At 38.5% G+C, this 21858-nt stretch overlaps 1 protein-coding gene across 1 annotated transcript in view; it reads left to right on the forward strand.

Moving 5' to 3' along the window:
* Positions 1–4685: 4685 nt before the first annotated feature.
* grik4 (glutamate receptor, ionotropic, kainate 4) overlaps positions 4686–21858 on the forward strand; it is a 308564-nt gene continuing 291391 nt past the window's right edge. Inside the window, exon 1 of the mRNA XM_041814181.1 lies at positions 4686–4978. The gene's annotated coding sequence lies outside the window, so the exon portion shown is untranslated. The remainder of the gene's footprint in view (positions 4979–21858) is intronic.

Here is a 21858-nt window from a genome sequence, read left to right on the forward strand (position 1 = left end):
CACTGTGTAGCAGCCTAGACTATATGGTGTTCTGACTGATGGAAAGGGAAAGAAAATGTGTCCATGACTTTCTAGAAGAATTTTTAAGTTAACTGCACCTTAGCTAAAAAGTAAAAGGTGAAATTATTCTTTAATAGAAAAAAAAAAAATCTGTAATATTGATATAATTTACAGAACTATTTTTTCAATACATCATTGGCTTTTTAACATCTACTTTCAACAAGTCTCACAACTCAAATGCCACTATAGCTGCAGTGGTAGAATCTGTTAATAAATGACAATGTTCACTTACGTGAAGTCAGGTTTTTAATTTTGCAACAGGCATTGTAACAACAGCGGTATTATAATTACATATTCTGAACAGCAGACGTTTTGACTCACTAGAGCAGAGAAAGCACTGGTGTTATTAATCATAATAATGAGGAGCCTGTAACTATAGCAACTATAGGGAATGGAGCAAACATAATTTGATTAATTACACCTGTGATTTTCCTGATGATATTTGACATTTGCATTTAGCTAAATTTGTTAACCCACTGTATATGTCAGAACTTTTTCTGCTTAGTAATTTTGCTGCCCTTTTTTTTTATATATATATAATCCTTTTACCATATGGACATATCTCTGTCTCGGCTGAATCAGGGAGTACGGAACACAGGGTGCAGAAGAACAAGATGTACGATAATTTTGGCTCCTTGAGAGTCTTTTCTCTTTGCTACTGCAGTTTTGATACTTCTGGCTTAAGTTTTCTTATTTTGCTGTTTGTTCCTTAAGCATGCCTGAGCATTATTTGGCATAGAGAGTAGTCCACATAATATCTTCACAAAAACTTGAGAGTAAAATTCTGTCAAGGATGTGGGCTTACAGAGAAATTGTTTCCTAGTGGAAATGTTTTCATTATTACATAGTCCAAAAATTTAATTATGACAAAATTCACTTCAGTGTTTTTCCAATGTAGCTTTGCAGGATAAAGTGCTTTGGACTTTTTTTTGTTGTTGTTGTTACCTATGACTACCAATAGAAGACACTAGGTCAACCAACCCCCCCCCCCCCCCCCCAAAAAAAAAAACAACTAACTAAACAATAAAACCCAAGCCATTATATTATACTAAATGTTGTTGTATTAAGACATTAAAGCAATTGAAAGCATTTTTGGTATTGAAGTTCATACTGATAGGTGTTCAGTAGGGTTCTGAGCAATGTGTTCCTACTAACAGAATCACTACATTTGACCATTTAGCTTTAATACAGAAGCCTGATGCCACAAGGCAATAAGAAGTAACTGGTCTATTTAGAAAATAATGTAAAAAATAAAAAAAACAGAGCTGGGGGAGTAGGAGCATCTTTTCTCTAAAAATGAAAAAAATAAAAAAACACAAAACAATGTTGTCAAATTTAGCATAGCTCACTGTTTGTACAGAGAAAACTGTTTGTGGCTAATGTAGGATGTGTTCACCTAGACTGCAATGTTGAAAAGAGTGTAGAACACAAGACAAAATAAAATGTAGGGAAACATAGTACCTGATTTTTGACGATTCCAATATGCTAATATTTACAAATTACTTTTAGCAAATACTGATACTGATATTTGAATGTAGTTTATACCTAAAGCCTACTTCTTTTTAAATATTTGAGGATGAATATACATATTAACACATTTACAGTCCTTAAACAAACTTTAAAGTGAAAGAAATGATGAAGATAAAAGAAAAAGACTGCCTGTTGGTCCAGACTAAAACTTCACTAATTTATTATTACATAAAGCCAGTATTTACAGCTAACAGATTTTTAGAACCAATGTATCAGTTTTACATGTCAGCTAAAAATGTCATGTCTGCCAGTACTGATATTTCAGTGTATTACATTATATCTGCTGATATGGGTATATATAATATATATAATTTTGTGCAACCCTAATAAAAAGTTGTATTGATTTAGAGCAAAAGAGTCTGCATTTGTAGCAACAACATTGCGTTGATGACTATTTCAATAATATTTAATATACACCTATAAATCAGTTACTATGAGAATCAGGGATGCCAGAATTCACAATATAATAATGAACCATGTAGTATGGCATCCATGGTTTGACACACCAGTTTTTTTTGCCTTTGACAAAAAAAAAATGTGGTACATATGCACAAAGTTACTCACACATACATACTAAACATTAACACATCATAGAAAGAAAGTGTAGGTTGTTGAGAATGGCTACATCCTTTTCCTCTTAGCTGTTAGAACCATGTTCATTTAAAAAAAAGATCTGAGACACTAAACTGACAAATACTTGCTCCCAGCTAGCCATTCATGTCCTTCTTTCCATTTTGTGAAGGGTTGGACTGCTGCATAGGCAGATGAGCCACTTCTTCAATCTGAACTTGTGTCGTTAATGTGGCATTTAGTAGTGGGTGTTTTTTTTCAGCATTGAACTTGATTGTTTTGTGGTTATTTTTGTGCTCTGGTGAAATGCTTTTTACACCTTGTTTCATTTCACATATTCCATGTTAATGCTTGTAGTAAGAGTATGATACTTGCTATCAATGCCATCAATCTGTCAACATATTGCTTTACTTATGCCTGAAGTGTTTTACATCCTAAACATCTCTTCTCTGAAATCTCTTGTCAAAGGAAATGCTTTCAATGTGAACAGAAGCAGGGATAAAGACATATCCCAAGCATGGATGTCAACTAATTATCAGAGAAGGGGAAATCTAAGGAAGGCAGGGAGCAAATACCTCCTGTCACCTTGCAATTTGCATTCTGCATACATGTTTTGAATGTATGCATATATACATGCATGCATGCATACATTCAGCTTTCAGAAGAAATTAAACAAAAATATATGTCTTACCTTAAAGCAATGCTTTATGTCTGCCATTTAAACTTTTTGAGAAATTCAAAGCAGGCCTATTTTTCCTGTTTGGAAAACAAAGAATCAGTTTTAATCAAATATTCAGCCTGTTGAGAGAGGAGGCAGCCAAGTGTAATGAGATCAAAACTGTAACGACTAACAGCCAGAACAAAACCATTGTTTCTTGACAATCTAATTCCAGGAGGGTTGACTGGGTGGTCAAATGTTAAACTTGAATTACAATGAAACAGTGTTTTATAGTCACTGTACTGTTAGATTTTGGAATAATTCAGATCTTATTTTGAAACCCTCAAGTGCACTCTTAATATAGTCAGTTTTCACAATGACATCAGTTCACAATTTTAGTCATGCATTTGGAACCGTTCAAATAATTCTTCTTGCACATTTTGCCTGTATAAAAACTGAAGTTAAATCCCAATGCGAAAGGATGTTTTCTACTTGTGTGGTTATTTGTTCTGTAGTCCTGTGAGACAACTGTCAAAGGTAATCAAAGTTATATCAAGTCTGAACTTAGTTACTCGAGCAATGACTTGTTTAATGAGAAAACTGCACTGACTTATTAAAAAAAATAACTCCTCAGGTTTATTGCTGAAGTTGTCTGTTAGCATAATCCTCTGTCTTTCTTTTACTTCTCTTGCCATGTGTGTTTGCTGGCTTTAGCTCTGCTCTTTCGTCCCTTCAACTCTGCTTTCATCTTTGTCAGGCAAACAGTGACATCTCTGATAAAATTGCTTTTTCACCTTAATCAGACTGCTGGTAACCTCTGCACAACCTTGGTGCAGAGAAGGGTCACGAAGGAAACTCTATAAGGTCTGAAGCTGGTTGTCACGGCATCATTCTGAGAAGTGATTATTCCTTTAATACAGACTGAATGCTGTCAACTTGTCTGTTTCTGACACTGTTTTCCGGTAAACATTTCATAGTCTTGCAGTCAATTGTCATAGAAAGTTTCCACAACAGTAAAAACTGAGAGCACTCAAAGTTCAAACAATGTATTTTCTCACCCCTGCAACTGGAAAGAGACTGTGTTAAATGCTAAGATTCTTATTTTCTTAGGTGCTACAACTGGATGTTGATAAAATCTTTAAGATTAAAATTAAAAACATTTCTTAAGCTGTAATACTCTCAAAGGTCCCACCTTTGTTTCAACTTCTCAGCCAATTTATGCATCCATAGAAACATACAGTGACAGTGCTCAGTTCTCCTGTCAGTTGTTTGTGTTGAGGCAGATTTTGTGTCTGCTGTGACGTAGCAGGTGATCTCAGCAAGGTGCTGAGTGATTAGGTTGATCCCGAGGGAGAAGTTTAATTCTCCCCTGAGTAAGAGTGCCATTAAAATGTAATGGCATTAGATTAATGCTCAACTTGTAAGTGACATTTTCTCTCTCATTTGCTGTGGAAATTGTCTCCCTATATTGTGTGCTGAACCTTGTTTTGAATGCTGATGAGTTTCAGAGGCTGTTAAAGTCTTTCACATTGACACTTTGAAAAATGTTGGATGTGGTATATAAAGAGGAAGGATATTTAGCTGAGTAAGGGACAAATAATAAAACAAAACCATCAGCAAAACGGGACAGTGAACTTTGAGACTGTGGTAAAAGTGCAGACCCCAGTCTTACTGTATATGGATAAATGGCTGTCCTCAGCATTTAGAATATGACTACAGAGGCTAAAACCTGAACAAAAATATTTGAAAATGCAAAGTTCACTCTGAGAGGACAGTAAACAGGACAGACTTATGACTTACATTTCTTGTGCTGCCTTATGGATCAGTATTACTCAGACCTTGTACAGCATTAAATGGGTTGCTTTCCTTGATGTTGTGTCTGTTTGTGTGCCTTATAAAATAAGATTTGTCCTCTTTGTATATTCTGGTCACATGTCTTATCTTTTTTTCTTTTCCTACAGTGTCTGAAGGCAGCAGTGCAGCAGAGCAGAGCCCAAGCTGTGCATGTGTGTGGAAACACATAACTGTGCAAGAACTGGAGGTACATGCTGTTTGTGTGTGTGAGATGAGGAGAAGCTAAGTGGCTACCACAACCACCCAGATCAGACAGCCTCCTGTGCTGCAAGATGGATTAAAGCCCCACACCTCAGGAGATCGAAGGTAGGAGATGTTTGGTAATCAGCTGCCTCTCACCTACTCTGTTCATTGACTGCAGCAAGAGAAAGGAAATTATGAATCACTGTGTTGTTAGGCTAAGGTCTCTGCTGTCTGTGTATTGGAGGTTTGACAGGACAATGGCAAGTCATTATGGAAGATGTCTACATAAAAACCCTTTATTTGATTTTGTCAGTGATTCCAAATCCACGTTGCACTTGTGAGATAGAGAAAGAGATGCAAGGAAAAAAAAACAGCTGCCAAGGCAACCTTAGCTCTTTCAGTTGTGATAAGTATACTTTATTACTCATTTTTTTCATAAATGAAAGTGATACACTAGTGGAGGTCAAAGTTGAACATAATTTTTGAAAGTAATAGAAACAGGCTAAATTTAACATGACACAACACATTGATGAAACAAAAATAAGGACAATAATGTTATCACTAACTGCACTGACCCTGATAAACATGATGGGCTAAAGGCAGATTTCACTGTAACAATACAGCAGCTTCTAGGTTCTAAATAACATAGAGATACTTGCTGCTTAAGAATTTTCTGCTGCAACTGCAGTGAAGGCTGCAGGGTGTTTTCTGGGAGACCAAACTGGGGCCGTGGCACTAGTTTAAACAAAACAAAAACAAAATTACAAAAAAGTTCATTGCAACCTGGCAGGGACACTCTGTTGTCTTCTATTGCATGTTTTTACAGAGCTTACTTAGGAGAACAAAAGCTGCTTAGTTGACTGTAATTCAGAAGTGTGTGCATGAAAGGGGATTATTTTATTGAGATTCTGCTGCTGGAAGTTTTTTTGTACCAGTTTTTTGTTGGTTTTGTATTCACGTTATGGAGCCATAAAAATGCATTTTCTCTATTTTTCACTGGATTCCCCTCTGGGGGGGTCTTGACCAGTTATGGAGATGAACTTTTACCTTCTGTTAACCTTCTTAGTTGGTAAACAACAACTTCTAGCTGAGTATTTTTAGCTGAAAAGATGGAAGAACCATCCAGAGGAAGTGAATATCTTTGATTCCCTTCTCTGTATTGTGTTTTTGTTCCCTTTGTGTTTTTGTAACAGCCACTGTAGGTATGACACATTCAACATTTTGCATATTTGTGCTGTAAAATACTACTCTTCATCTCCCTTTAGCACTTCAATTTAGATGGAGATCTTATGCAATGCTTAAAGTTCTCCTAAATTAAGGGGACCATCTCATTTGCAGCATGATTTTATCAAATGATTGAACTTTATGAAACTCTACATTATTTTTAATGATTGGAATCAGAAGTATTTCTACTGAAACGTGTATATTTATAGCTACAACATGATTTTAGTATATCAGACAGTTTTTCCAAAAACTTTAAAAGGGGATTTTCTGATAAACTGTTTTTCATTCAAGAACACTCTCATCATACATTTTACCATTTCATTGCAAAATTGAAATGCAGTTATACTTGGTGGAGAAGACTCTGCCCAAAAGATGCTCCCTGGATGAGTCAATTAGTCTGCTTTGACTTTCCAGGGAGTGCATGACTGGAAACCCCTATGTGGATAGTGTCCACATAGTGTTGGATGTTGTGTGTAAAGCACTTTGTGCTACATTGCATTGTATGAAAAGTGCTATATAACTAAAGACTGATTGATTGATTGATTGATACATTTATGACATTAAATATTAAATACAATAAAGTTAATTAAAAAGCAATTAATTCAAAGTGGCATGAATCTAAATATGTGGGTGCATTACTTTTTTACAAAGGGCCAGATAGGTTTGGATTTTTTTTCTCTTAATAAATAAAATCACTTAGAAACTGCATTTTGTATTTACTTGGGTTGTCTTTGTAAGATATTAAAATTGGTTTGATGATCCGATACATTTAAGTGTGATAAATATGCAAAAAAACAAAACAAAAAAAAACAAAAAAAAAACAGGAATCAGAAAGGGGGCAAACACTTTTTCACATCACTGTATGTGAGGTGACGTGCTGGAATATATTGATTCAAGTTTATGTTGGAATCACAACTACTTATATTTCAAATCCTGTTTGTACCAATGTTTTTTCTTACGTACTTTCTGCTGGCATTTTCTTCTATATGCTCCTCCACTTTCTTCAGGTGTGTGTCAGTCCTGCGTCATCAGCTTTGTTGCTAACTCAAGCAACAACAGCTCTCAGCACTGAAAATGTATTACTATGTCCATCATACTAAAATAGGGCCTGCGCTTTGTAAGGAGCAGTAAGACCTCCAGCCAATCTATATCATGACCCTGAAAATAATAATCATATACAATATTGAGTTACGGAAGGATTCACACCCCATCCTCATATGAAATCAGTTAACTAAATCCTTAATCAAGTCCTGAAATTGTTATCTCAGTCACTGTTGAATAATTTCACCCATCATAATTGCCTTTCTGTGTGATGTTTTCTTTTACAATGAAAGCATGTGTGCTTTCTTGCGTGTTCAGTCTGGTTTTACAGAGCCCATTTGTGCAGAGCCCATATTTTTTTCATCTACATTTTCACCATGCTAGAGCTGGCTGCCCATCTAAACTGAGCGATCGGGGGAGAAGGGCCTTAGTCAGGGAGGTGACCAAGAACCCGATGGTCACTCTATCAGAGCTCCAGTGGTCCTCTGTGGAGAGAGGAGAACCTTCCAGAAGGTCAACCGTCTCTGCAGCAATCCACCAATCAGGCCTGTATGGTAGAGCGGCCAGACGGGAGCTACTCCTTAGTAGGGCTGCAACAACGAGTATCGATAAAAATCGATAATTAAAAAAGTTTGCAACGAATTTATATGTCAATTCGTTGTGTCACACGATTATGGCGATTATGACCCTTAGCACACAGCCAAGATATCAAAGGAGTGTCTTCAGGACAACTCTGTGAATGTCCTTGAGTGGCCCAGCCAGAGCCCAGACTTGAATCTGATCGAATATCTCTGGAGAGATCTGAAAATGGCTGTGCACTGATGCTCCCCATCCAACCTAATGGAGCTTGAGAGGTACTGCAAAGAGGAATGGGCGAAACTGCCCAAAGATAGGTGTGCCAAGCTTGTGGCATCATACTCAAAAATACTTGAGGCTGTAATTGCTGCTAAAGGTGCATCGACACAGTATTAAGCTAAGGCTGTGAATACTTATGTACATGTGGTGTCTTAGTTTTTTTATTTTTGATAAATTTGCAAAAATTTCAAAAAAAAAATTTTTCACATTGTCATTCATCATGGGGTGTTGTGTGTAGAATTTTGAGGGGAAAAAATGAATTTATTCCATTCTGGAATGAGCCTGTAACATAACAAGATGTGGAAAAAGTGAAGCGTTGTGAATACTTTCCAGATGCACTGTATACACCATATAAAACAGATGAATACCATTTCTCCAACTGACACTTTTGATTAGTATAACAAAAGGTTTGTCCACCACACAGAGGCACAAATATGCACACTGCTCTCAGAATGTATTGCTTCTTACTTCACCCAAGTTATATTATACATTATTGAGCGGACTGGTAACAGAAAACTACTTTTCATATCCATATGGAAGGTTCCCCACACACAGCTTTATTATACTGTGAATACAAATAGCAGAACTCACAGTGTATTGTAAAGACTGAGTTTTTTCTGAGGCTTCAATGCCCTGTGAAATCTAAGACTGACAGAATTTGACTTTTTACTGACTTTGACTCAGTGAAACTGGTTTGAGGAGAATTTCATTGCCCGTGTGTGCAATCTTGCATGAGATGCAAGTGGTGAATATCACCTCTGTGCAGATGGTGTATTATTGTCCCTCAGTATGTGTCAGCTACATCATTCTAGTGCCACTGGGTAAATCCTTCTTCACAGTTTTACTGGAAACATTGTACTGGTTTTGGTATGTCATGCTAATATAATCATCTTTGATGCTGCGCTGTTGACTGAAGCTCGCTGCTGCCCAGAGGAAACTCTTTTTACCTGTTTAAGAGAAACACAGCATCTGTCTAATGAACCCATTCCCTGCTGTCCAAAAGAAGTTGTATGGGTTGTGGTGTGTAGATTGTGTGTGTATGCATGGATTTAATGAACTGTTTCTGGTGTTTGCGTGTTGACTAAATTCCTCTGTCTGCTCCTGTCTGCGTTGCCTCTGGGCCACCTGCCTTTTCCCTGCCTCCTTCTCTAGCTGCTCCTGAGAAGAAGAGATAAGGCCCACTGATGTTTGTCTGCTCCCTGGAAGATTACTGAGGCAGACAGGTACAAGGACTCTGGCAGACAGCTACAGTATACTGGAGGCCAAAGAAAAACTTGTTTGGGATGCTTTAGCTGACCACAGCCCCAATCCAGCTTGAATGCCATCTGGCTTCTTTTATGTCTGCTGTTGCTGCTCAGCTAATTACTGTTCAAAGAGAAACACACAAGTCAATGTGGGAAGTTTCTGGAAGTGGGTTTGAACTGTGGTCTTGTGAAGACAGCAATATTTGAACTCAATCATTAAGTTTTAGTCTGATTTACTGCTATAGAAATATAACCAGTATTTCAAAAATTGCAGTAATCGGAATTATAAGATCTGTCAGTAGGTTATCATACCACAGTTTTAATAAAACCACCGTTAATGTATGAATGAATTCACCATGTAACTTAAATGGTCATCCAAACTCATATTTCCAAAAGGAAACTTCAGTACTTAACTTTGGGAATATCTCATACCAAACCACTTAAAAAAACAAAACAAAAAAAACAAAGAAACCAAAGAATCAAAAATTCATCGCACTGCGCAAGCAAGTGCCTCTTATTCTGGCCATGAGATCAGTGCATACAGTTCAAAAAAAGAAAGAAGTTAAATGGTGCTCTGCTCTGGGTACTGAGGAAACATAATTCATCATCTGGATGATACCTTCATGGCCTCAGTAGTACAATATAGATTTGATTTCTTTTACACAATTAAAATTTAGCCCAAAGTTCCTGCTATAGAATGGTATAAAGACATGTTGAATATTGTTGAAGGGGTGTCTGCAGCAAAAAAGTTGATGATGATGATGTCGAGGTTGAGTTAGGTAGGTGAGTTAGGTAACTCAGAGGGTTCTTGAACACCTGTTTCTTCCAAAAGTATTATTTGTGCAAATTACCAAACAAATTGGGCTCATTGGCATCATCTGACATTATGAGCTTCTGTAATAAAAGAGTCCAACTCCAACTATGTTTATTTAAAACTGTTGCTGTAAGATCACTGCTGTCTTACATAGCCTTCAGCCGCTGTATGATGTGGACATATTTTTCCCCTCTGTGTCCATTGTTTCAGTTTGACTGACTGTCAAGTTCTGCCTTAGTTTGTGCGGTTTCCCCACTTGAAAGGAATGGATAAGTTAGATGCAGATTTTAAACTGGATTCCATTCAAAGACCAAGCAGGTTCTCTTCTCTTTCTGTCTTCATTTATTTGCAGTTGCAAGTGACAGACTTGGTTAAGAGGTAGGTCTTGAGATAGGTGAAAACCTTTAAATAACAGATTCACAAAAAAGAAGAAAAGAAAACACTATTTATAATGTGCATGCGTTGTAATTGCAAATACATATCTTTAGCAGCAGAAACCCAACAAAATAAACATCTAAATAACCCACTGTGCATCCCTCCCCCTAAGGGTGCTAAAATAAGCATTTAAGTGCAAATAAAGTGATCTCTTATGATCCTGCTTCAATTTAGACAATGTAACCAGTAAATATTTACATTAATCATGTTTTTAACTACTGTTTTAAACTTACTGTTTACAGTTTTTTAATGTCTGCATCTTAAATTTTTACATTGATGTTTAACACTTATTTAAACAGATCAATTTAGATACATGAAATCATGAAATGTTTTATCTTACATCTTGAACTCATGTATTTTTAAACTGTAGAATGTTTTTATGGTTTTTATCTTTTACATTGTTTTAAATAAATTACTAAATGTGTTCAGTATGAAATCCTTTCACATCCGCAAATAATGCAATTATGTCTGAGCTTAAAGAGACTTAAGGTAAATTGAGCCCCTTTAATTGCACTTAATAGTCACAAGAGCAATGTACTGTCAAATGAAATAAGAAAAACAACACCATAAGCACAGCAACCACACGTGTAAATCATTTAAGCCACATGTAACTTGGCGACCGACCCGGTGGCTAAGTAAGCATTAGCAACATTAGCAACGGCAGCACAAACATTTTAAAGCACAACAAAACCTCCCCCCCCAGACAGTCTCTATCAAAGCTTGCCGTCTTACCGGCTGCCTCTCTGCTGTTCATAGACTCTCCACTTCCGCACAGGCTTGCCATGGGCAGGTTAGTTATCTTCTTCAAACTTTGTTTCTCAGTTTCATTCATTCATTCACTCGTTGTTGGCTGCTCAGCTGATGCTGCGGGATGGTGTGCGTCGCTTTTTATGGTCCGTGCTGTACGAACTCACCATGATGGTTCCTTCCGGCCGGGCGGATCTGTGGCTTTGCGTGTTTTTTTCTTTTCCCGGTTTGACTTACCACTGATTGGTGTTTGATCAGAGCTGTTCAAATAGTTGTCTCAGTATTTATGTGGCTAATTGTGAAGATGCTGTGTGATTGTAGCTCAACAATGAGAATATGAATTGGTGATGTGGTCCTTCCACATGCCTGGCGGCTTCACTGGAAATGAAATTAAAGTTGAGATGTACTGGCAGGAGCATAGGACAAGGGGATAATACATGATTCACATGCAGTAAGCCTTAGCTGTGTAGCTCTTTGAATATACAATACATGGCAGAGAAAGCAAAGATGGGATCTAAGGGTTTGGAAAGAGTTGAGAGGCAGCCTTTAACAAGATGAAGTACAGATTATGAAGGGAGCTCTGACTGAATTAGACACTGAAACCAAGAATCACAGATCAACAGAATGACCAATGATTAATTAAGGAATAACTCTTAACAAGCAGGACAGAACAGCTGTCTGTATATAAACTATATTTTACCAGCAACTGTGTGAACTGTCTCTTCCATTGAGACATAACCACATGTGGCATGGTCTTGTTGAAAGTACAGTTGCAAGAAAAAGTATGTGAACCCTTTGGGATTTCTTGCATTTCTGCATATTGGTCATAAAATGTGTTCTGATCTTCATCTAAGTCACAACAACAGACAACCACAGTCTGCTTAAATTAATACCACACAAAAAATAATATGTTTTCATGTTTTTATTGAACAAAACATGTAAACATTCACAGTGCAGGGTGGAAAAGTATGTGAACCCCTAGGCTAATGACCTCTCCAAGAGCTAATTGGAGCCAGGAGTCAGCCAAGCTGGAGTCCAATCAATGTGATGAGATTGGATGTGTTGGTTAAAGCTGCCCTGCCCTGTAAAAACACACACCAGTTTTGAGTTTTCTGTTCTCAAGATGCTTTGCCTGATGTAAACCATTCCTCGCACAAAAGAGCTCTCAGAGGACCTATAATCAAGAATTGTTGACTTGCATGAAGCTGGAAAGGGTTACAAAAGTATCTCTAAAAGCCTTGATGTTCATGTGTCCACGGTCAGACAGACTGTCTACAAATGGAGAAAGTTCAGCACTGTTGCTACTCTCCCTAGGCATGGTCGTCCTGTAAAGATGACTGCAAGAGCACAGCACGAATCCTCAATGAGGTGAAGAAGAATCCTAGAGTGTCAGCTAAAGACTTACAGAAATCTCTGGCACATGCTAACATTTGTGTTGACAAATCTACAATAAGTAAACATTAAACAAGAATGGAGCTTCATGGGAGGACACCACGGAGGAAGCCACTGCTGTCCAACAAAAACATTGCTGCAAGTTTGAAGTTTGCAAAAGAGCACCTGGATGTTCCACAGCACTACTGGCGAAATATTCTGTGGACAGATGAAACCAAAATTGAACCAACATCAAAACCTCATCCCAACTGTAAAATATGGTGGAGGGGCCACCATGGTTTGGGGTTGCTTTGCTGCCTCAGGGCCTGAACGGATTGCTGTCATTGATGGAAAAATGAATTCCCAAGTTTATCAAGACATTTTGGCAAGGCAGGCAAGTTTATTTGTATAGCACATTTCAGCAACAAGGCAATTCAAAGTGCTTCACACAGGTCATTAAAATAATTTGACAAAGGGAAAAAGAAACAAAATCAAAATATTTTGCAGGAAAACTTAAGACCATCTGTCTGCATACTGAAGCTCAGCAGAGGATGGGTGATGCAACAGGACAACAACCCAAAGCATAGAAGTAAATCAAGGGTTCACATACTTTTTCTTGCAACTTTAGGTAAATGCCTGGTTATTGTGTGATAAATATACTTTGATTAAAAGTAAACTCCTTTTATAGGAACTGAGAAACATATGGGTAAAGGGAGGGTGGCTGGTGGCAGTTTTTGGCTTGCAATTAGTGGCAACATCTTGTCAGTCCGCAGTAATAACAGCAGTAAGATGTAAAGAGCTGATTCAATAGACAGCTTTGTAAGATGAATATGACACTTAAATTTGACAGCAGTTAGTCCCTTAAGTTTATAGTTGAATTATGAAAATTACTAGTTAGTTATTTTGACCGTCCATAATGTTTTGTGTGATTTTATACATTTGTGACATTTGATGGTTTCAAATATGGTGCAAGACTGAACCACTTCTCCAGCATTACAATGTAATGGGAGAACAGGTTGTGGAATGCTTAGAACGCAAAAAAACATTTTTTTAAACCTGGATACAATAGAAGTTTAAGACAGTATTTTCTTTCTTGATACCATTGTATGTTTTGTAGTTTTACTTGGTTCTTCAGGCTTTCAAGCAGTGGTGTGGAGCTCCCAGCCAACAGCATATATGCCTTTACTGAGAAAAACATGGCAGTGACATCACTGACTTTGTCCTCTAGTATCTGCCAAATGTTACAGGGTGACGTCTTTTTTGTCTTTTTGGAGGGAAAGGATAAAGCCTTTCAGTTTTATGCTCCTGGAATTAGAAGTCTGTGGTGTAGTTGATGTATAGAGAGCTGCAGGTATGGCTGAGGGCATAGCAGAGAGGTGACTGGAGTCTGCAGATTGTTGTGTTTCTTTGGCTGCATACTTGGAAAACCTAAAACATCCTTATTTTTCTCTTTACTGAACCACTGCTGCGATGCCCTGATTGGATCATTTAAAACACTTGCCACTGAAAGTGTAGAAATATCTATTCCATCCAAATCTCTTCCTCGGACCATGGTCTAAAATAAGAACCCATCACATGCCAAATTATGCAGGAATATGATTTAAGTAGAAAATATGTAAGACTGAAGCACTGTTGATGGTTGCTTTTGTCACTTCAATGGACACTTCACATTTATGGCCATATTAAGTTTTGCACTGACATGCTGCTTGTGTTTGACAGTAAATGATTGTATCACAATTCTTTGACTGACCCGTTCTCACCAGCGCTAACATAATTGTGTTTTTGGCTGTAGCAAAAAAATTGCCAGTTGTAAGCAACTATTTTATGTCTGAATTGGTAGATGCAGTCTCTGACTTTCTACTGCTTCATGGTTTGCATCCTTAAGCCAGCCACCATTCCCTCACAGTACTATGCCATGGTTTACAAGTGATTCCATACTACTAGTGATGCTATCTTCACAGTGCTGAGAAGTAACAGACCCCCCCAACACTTTCAGCAGGAGACATTATAAAATATTTCAACTGTAATCTTTAAATTATATAAATGATATAATATCAAACTAGAGTGATCTTTGGTTAAGCCCTTCTGTCATGGGTCTTTGGTTTGGTTGTTTTTTTTCTGGTTGCATGAATTTGGTCTCGATTCACTGAATACGACTGCCTGTTGACTGCCTTCCTTGATGATTTCTAACACAGAGAAGGAAATGGAATGATGGACAACTGTCAAGTTGCTGCAATAAAAGACATAGACAAAAGAAAGGACCCACTGAGAGAAAAATTAAAGACCGAGGGTATGAGGCGCATCGGTCAAGAAAAAGACAATGATTAGAGAGAGGCTTTCAGAGAAAAGAGAAGAGCAGACTGTCAGAGGATATAACGAGAGGAACTGAGGCAGAGAAAGACATATTAGAAACAGTATGAGAAGCAGAGAGGGGCTGTGATGAGTGAGTGCAGTTGGCAAAGTCGTCGCAGGATCTCCATGTGCGATCACCGTAAGAATGAGTTGTGGCCGCGGGCAGAGAGGACAGATGCAGCAGCTGGCTCCAGCGGTGTGTGGTGAGGGGTGGTATTGTTTCAGTCTTAGTAGCCACTCTCAAATCCCTTTTAAAAATTGTAAGGACCACCAGGCACAGTGACACAAAAACTGGCTGCTGTCATTGGGTAAGCTGTCTGATGGATGGGACCACTTTGCTAGACTGATAAAATGATAATGGGGCAGAAGAGGTCACAGTTTGGTAATAAGTCTGAGGCTGACAATGCTCTGTGTAGTTTATTAAGCTGGTGTGTTCAATTTGACTGTTTCGGCTGGTTGGAGGTATTAATGATGCCCATCAAAGTCCAGACTGATGTGAAAAGTCCAAAGGAGATGCTGAGTACGCCTTGTATTTGTCAAGTAACAATGTCTGTTAAACATCTAAATTAAGTTCTTGAATTTCTTGCCATAAAACTGTTGCTTTGATACAAAATGCATCATCCGTACACTGTTACAAAAAATAATACTATTTTAACAGTCAAGTTTATACAGTGAAACAGCTCTGATCGGGGTGAGTTTTTGTTGCCTGTATTGTTCACCATGAAGGGTATGATGCATGCACAGCCAGGCAGAGCTTCATGCACAGAGAGGGTTTTTCTTACAGCTTTGGTTCTGTCACAGTCTGTGTTTGGTGAAGCTGCATACATTTAAACTCTAGCTGATCTTGTGCTGTACAGCTGACACCTCTAGTATTATTTGCATAGGGCCCTATGAAATCGGTTTTATTTTTTGCCAAATTCCGTTTTTTCCGTTTTGATTTTTTCGAATTTAGTTTTTTTAACCTTTCCACTAATTTTACCATAAAAGAGTGTCCTGTTTATGTAAATGAATAAAATGTTCACTAATTAAATAGAAATAACCTTAAATTTATTGAAAAAGGGCCACAGTTGGCCCAGGAGCCGTTGTTTGGATAACCCTGATATAAAATAACTAAAACCAGTGTAACACTCAGATATTTCCAACATTTTAAGACACAGTCACATGTATAATCACACTGGGTCATCACTGATGTTTATAATGTAAATGAAGAAATCCATCTGTTCTCTCAAACACAGAGTGATAGTAACTTGATGAGAAAGTAACATTGAAGTTAAATGGTTAAAAGCAAACCTGTTACCTAGTTTCTTTACTCTTACAGTCTGCAACAGTCCATGCTACGCCTGACTGTAACGGTTCTCCACTCATCTCTCGCCATCCTCGCTGTCTGTCCGTCTGCAAAAATTAGCCGACACGGAAATTCAAGTGTTGACGCATCGTATTATTGTTTTTTTATATTGGTAAAATCAAATACCGGCCAGTAAAAACTCATCTGTACTTGCAGTTCACTACTTAAAGAAGAGAGCCAGCCTCACACCAGAACATGTTGACATGCTCACGTTCCTGCACCGCAATTTAAAGAAAACTATAATCTATTGTTCAGTCACTTGGGCTGGAAGTTTGATTTGTTGACATTAAACTTTACTTGTACTTTTGGACTTTGGATAGGCTGTTTGCTTTATTTATTTTTATGGACATACCAGTCACTTTCACGAAAGCCATCCTTTGGTTATTTGTAACCTGCAAGGCAAGTGAACTACTACTATTTAAATTGCTTCTACTTATGTAAAATGGGGATCCAAAATAGTATGCCAAGTAACCATGATCAGTCAACTAACTGGAAAATTTATTGATAGATTAGTCAACATAAAAAATAATCATTAGTTGCAGCCCTAAACCAAAGGGAACTTCAGTATCTATGGGAGGAATTATTAAGCTAATTCATACTCGAATGTAACATCATTGACAACTAGGAGCTGCATAGACTAGTCAAACAGTCGACTAGTCGGCCAGTCAACTAGTCAGCCAGTCGACTTTCCTGCTGTGTGATGATTTTTTTTGCTTGAAGTCGACTAGTCACTCATCACAAGATTAGACAATTACAATGCCTAATGTGTAGCCCAGGAGTGCCCAATACCTCGAGCTATGCTGGTCAATCTTTGTCAACAGATCATTTGAATAAAGTCGTATGTCAGTCGCCCCAGCTGTGACGTGATTGACGTGAAGAGTGGCCAGTCTACCAAGCCCAAAATGCACGGTGTGCCAGTGAACTAACTGATTTTGCAAGCAAACATCTCAGCCTATCTTAAATTAATATGTAACACGTGGGGAGCAAAAGACGACAGAAATACAAGGAGCATGCTCAGCGCACACAGCATGCGCTTCAGAGCACGCGCTTCAGAGACTGATAGTCCACTCAGACTTTGACACATGCTCCCAAGACTTTGCTGTACTTTACATATATACCGCTGCGTTCATATGCTTTTCGTTTGGAGAGGACAGCAAGGTTGAATCCTTGGCCTCAAAAAACGCCACATTGTTTCATATGATCTCATCTGCGCTGATGGAAGAGATCTTGTCATTGCGACTGACATTTATTCCAAATCACGGGCCCACGCTGGACAGTGGTGGAACTTACAGAGGAACAGTATCTCAGCATGATAAGATGTGTATGGGCATGTGCTTTCACAGTGAAATGAAGGGACAGTCAACAAAAGGGGGAGAGGGAGAAAGAGAGTGAGAGATTTGCAAGCAGCAGTTTAAACATGCCTACTATAAATTATGAACTATTGTGTGTCTATTAAAAACAAGAATTTTGAGGGACAGCTGATATGTATAAAACTCCTTTAAAAGATTGTGCTCTGACAGCTCAATTGGCTTTAACATGTTAAGATTCTGCAAGTCTCATACAACAGAGAGTTGACACTCCATTCACTTTCTTTCAGTGAAGAACTCACATGTTGTGTTGTTTCTGGTCTTAGAAAGTTGTTATTATCAAGCCCCCTTGCAATTTTGTGATTTTTTTGTTTTGTTTTGTTTTGTTTTTTGTAGGTAGATCACGCTGAGCTGGTCATTTCGTAAGTAGCTCACAAGCCAAAAAAGTATGGGCACCCCTGGTGTAGCCCTTTTAATTTATTTATCTAAGGCTTTTGACACTGCAGACCACAATTTACTGATAAATGTGCTTCATCACTTTGGCATGTCATACCAAGCAGCATCATGGCTTGCCAACTGTTTAATTGGCAATGTGTTTCGATGGCTGGGTCCACCTCTTCTTTTCTGGAGGTCCTAAAGGCGTGCCTCAAGAGTCAGTCTTAGACCTATTCTATTCTGGTATGTTATATACTGCATTAACCTTTTGTTGTGTGCGCTCATACCAAAAGATGTTTGTAAGCTGCTTGTTCTTAGGAAAGTATGGATTATGATTTTCAAAATATATAAAGTGTTGGTTATTTTAAACGGTACCCCTCTCCTAGAACCATTCATGATTTCATTAGTGACTAGTTGAGACCTTAAACCTTCTTAAGTTGTTCAACCCCTATTTACAACGGGACTTCATAAAATGTGGAGTCCATCTGACTTGAGTTTGAAGCCTCCGAGGGGTGAGTAGGTCTTCAAGTTGTGACTTCAGCTGTGTGCCTCACACACAGACAAACCTCTCTCTCCATGACTCTCTGGTGTGGTGAGGTAAAATAACTCAAAGCATGGATGAGTTTTCTTGAAGGTGCAACATTATGTCGCACAGTACTGCCCTGTGTTGAGCTACGTGATGTTTGCCTGTGTTTCGTGCAGCTGCTTTGACATGCTGTTTTTGTTTAGGAGGGGGTGGGGTGGGTGTTTGTGAAGTGAGGCACAAGTTGTGCCACACCTCAGTGATCCCCTGGAACATATTCCCCAGATTTATGTTCCTCTTTCTAAAAAACACAGCATTTTAGAAAATGCATTCAATTTCCATGTTAAGTAGTAAATTCCGTTTTTATTGGCCAATTCTGCGATTCTGTCCGTGATTCCGTTAACGCGGAAATCATAGGGCCCTACTTGCAGCTGTTGCTGAATTCACTTCTTCCTGGTTAAAAGGACACAAGAAGTGGCAGGATCTGCTTTTTGTGCAAAGTTTGATATAAGTGAAGATTTCTGATTTCAACTATCTATTAAACAACATGTGCACTAGGGATGTTGTAGTGCCCAAGTGTTTACATTAGTGGATCATCAAACAGAACAATATGACAGAAGTCACCCTTTGTAACCTAGCAACAATGAGTGCTGGTGAGCCATGCTCTGAAACTGAGGTTGTGGGCGCTGCCAATAAAATATACATACGGACACAGGCCCTTGGTGTTGGCTCTGGAGATTTCCTGACTAATAATAATGAAGGAATTGATTTGTATTCCACCCTGTCGCTATCCATGCAGTGGTGAGTGGAGAGCTGGGATGAATTTGTACAGCTCTTGCTACATATTTCTGTTCTCGTTGGGCTTTTAGTTTTCATTGAGCTGTGAACAGCTCTCCCACAACAGACCAGGTGGGGAGCATCTGCAAATGGAAGAGACAATTTGCTGTTGAATTAGCCGATGTTTGCATGTGAATGACAGGTCCTTATCAGCGCTCACACTGGCTGATCAAAGTTGAAAGGGGGTCAGGCTGAATTAAAGACTAGCTAATTAAAATGTCCAGGGAGCATGCCAACACTCGTTTCAATTGTCTCTTCAAGCTTTGGTGAGAGAAAGAGAGAGGTGATATTTGAGAGAACAAGAAACTCTTGGGGTGTGTTATCCTACAAGTTCATCTGATACAAGAGGATCGATCATTTAAATGTTTCTGTATTTTACTGGTGTGAAAGTCCCACCTATGTATCAGTGACTGCGTTTGGACTTGAATATCCCGGTTATGCATCATATCCCGGTTTTTTATCATATTCGGGATACTGTGTTTACATGTGCACAGAGAAACCTGGTTATTCATATCCCTGTATACATGAGAGAGACTAGTATCCCGGTTCCTGATCACTGAATCATATCTGCGCAGATAGTTATTTTACAGCACCAGAAAGTTAGAAATTTGAGAAAAATTAGATCACTGTTATTTTGGGTTTAGAACAGTTAAATACCAACATTAGGAATGAAAGGAAGATCTCAAAAGAATAAGCTTTTTATAACTTGATATTTCAAATTTTATCACAATTAGGCGATTATCTATGTTATTATTATTATTATTATTAGACACTATGAAAGTTTGGCAGAGACGCCAAGAAGTAACGAAGCATCTTGCAGTTGACTTACTTCACTAAATAATTTTTAAACAACTTCAAAATAAAAGTTTGTGAAAACTTGGGCAGCTCAAAGTGGTTCTTAAAAAGGATACGTTTTTATTTTGAAAAACACACCGGAAAAGTCATTGTTTCTACTAAATGTCAGGACTAGGAGGAGTTGACGGGCTGTGCAGGTCACTTACCGAGTGCCTTTTTTCCATCTTCAGCTCACAGAGCTCTAACTCATGGTGTGAGCGGTCATTGTCTGTCTCTGCAGTAAACTATGCACACATTTCATTCATGGCTGAAAATTCAAACTGTTCAGTTCACGTTTTATCTAAATTTGAGCGTGTTTTGACTGCCGTCAGATCACAGACATATCCTCTTCAGACACAGCCGCTCAGCTGTCACTCTCGCCGGGCAAAGCAGATCAGCTGTTCCTCCGCCACACAGATGCAGTATTTACAAGTTCTGTTAAATCAAAGTTGGCCTGCGCAGGTAGTCTACAGCAGCCAGAAAATGGTATACTGTGTATACTTGGCACAGTATCCTGTTTTCTTTTGGAGTTCTCCAGGTAGCAAAACCGGGTTTCTCAAAACCGGGATACTGTAATATTCCGGTTTCTGCAGACGTGTACATGTACAAAGAGAAACCGGGATACTCAAAAAACCCATCAGAAAACGGGATTCTCAAGTCCATGTAAACGCAGTCACTGATAGGCAGATATTGGTTTGAACAGATGAGTTTGGCTGAAGTTTTCATGCATGATTTTCTCTGCCTGAAAGCAGAGATGTGTTGATAAAAAATACAGACCGAAAGGCAAAGACACACAGCTGTTATAGCATCCACAAATGGCCCTCTCTGTTTTCAGCCTGTTCGCACTTTGACTCTATGATATGGCCTTTTTTAAACCTCCTATTTTCACCTTCTATTAAATAACAGACGCTCTGTGGTTGCTGTATGCATGTATGTCTGTATAAAGTACTGAGGCACTTTCTTTGATGGTTTAAAGGTCAGTTTTAGATGTACTGTAGATGTGCTGAATAGACTCTGTGCTTTGACAACAAGTGCAAGTAAACGCTACAATTTGAAAAGAAAACTTGTGGTGGTCAATACCAGCAAACCTGTTGCCAAAGGAAATGCCATTGGAGAAATGGACTGAAAATTCACTTACACTTGCAAAAGTTTAAATGCAAATGCATAAACAGCAGAAGCACTGAGATTTTTAGAAATGAATAAGATGCCGTAAAACCCACAAAACACATGTAAAAGAAAAAAACTTTAAATCCAGTCATCAAGATGACAGTGCTCAGGACCCACAGAGCCAGCTTCAGTACATTTATACTCTTACTTCAGAAAGAGAGACAATGCCGGAGCAGAATATTTCCAAAGAGCAATGCACTACTGGCTGGGGGGAGCCTGTTGGTTTAGGCTTTTATAGGTGAGGAGGAGAATCTTAAATTGAATATGAAAGGGGATGGGGAGCCACTGGAGTTCTTGTAGGACAGGGGTGATGTGGTGACGGGATCAGGTGTGGGTGAGGAGGCGTGCTGCGGAGTTCTGAATGTGCTTGAGTTTATTGAAGACTTTGGAAGATGTGCCACATAGATTTCTCTTGCAGTAGTCTAGTCAGAATGTTATAAATGCATGGATTAAAGTTTCTGCTGCTGGGAAG

The sequence above is a fragment of the Cheilinus undulatus genome, linkage group 2 (genome assembly GCF_018320785.1).
Source record: "Cheilinus undulatus linkage group 2, ASM1832078v1, whole genome shotgun sequence".
NCBI classification, from domain to species: Eukaryota; Metazoa; Chordata; class Actinopteri; order Labriformes; family Labridae; genus Cheilinus; species Cheilinus undulatus.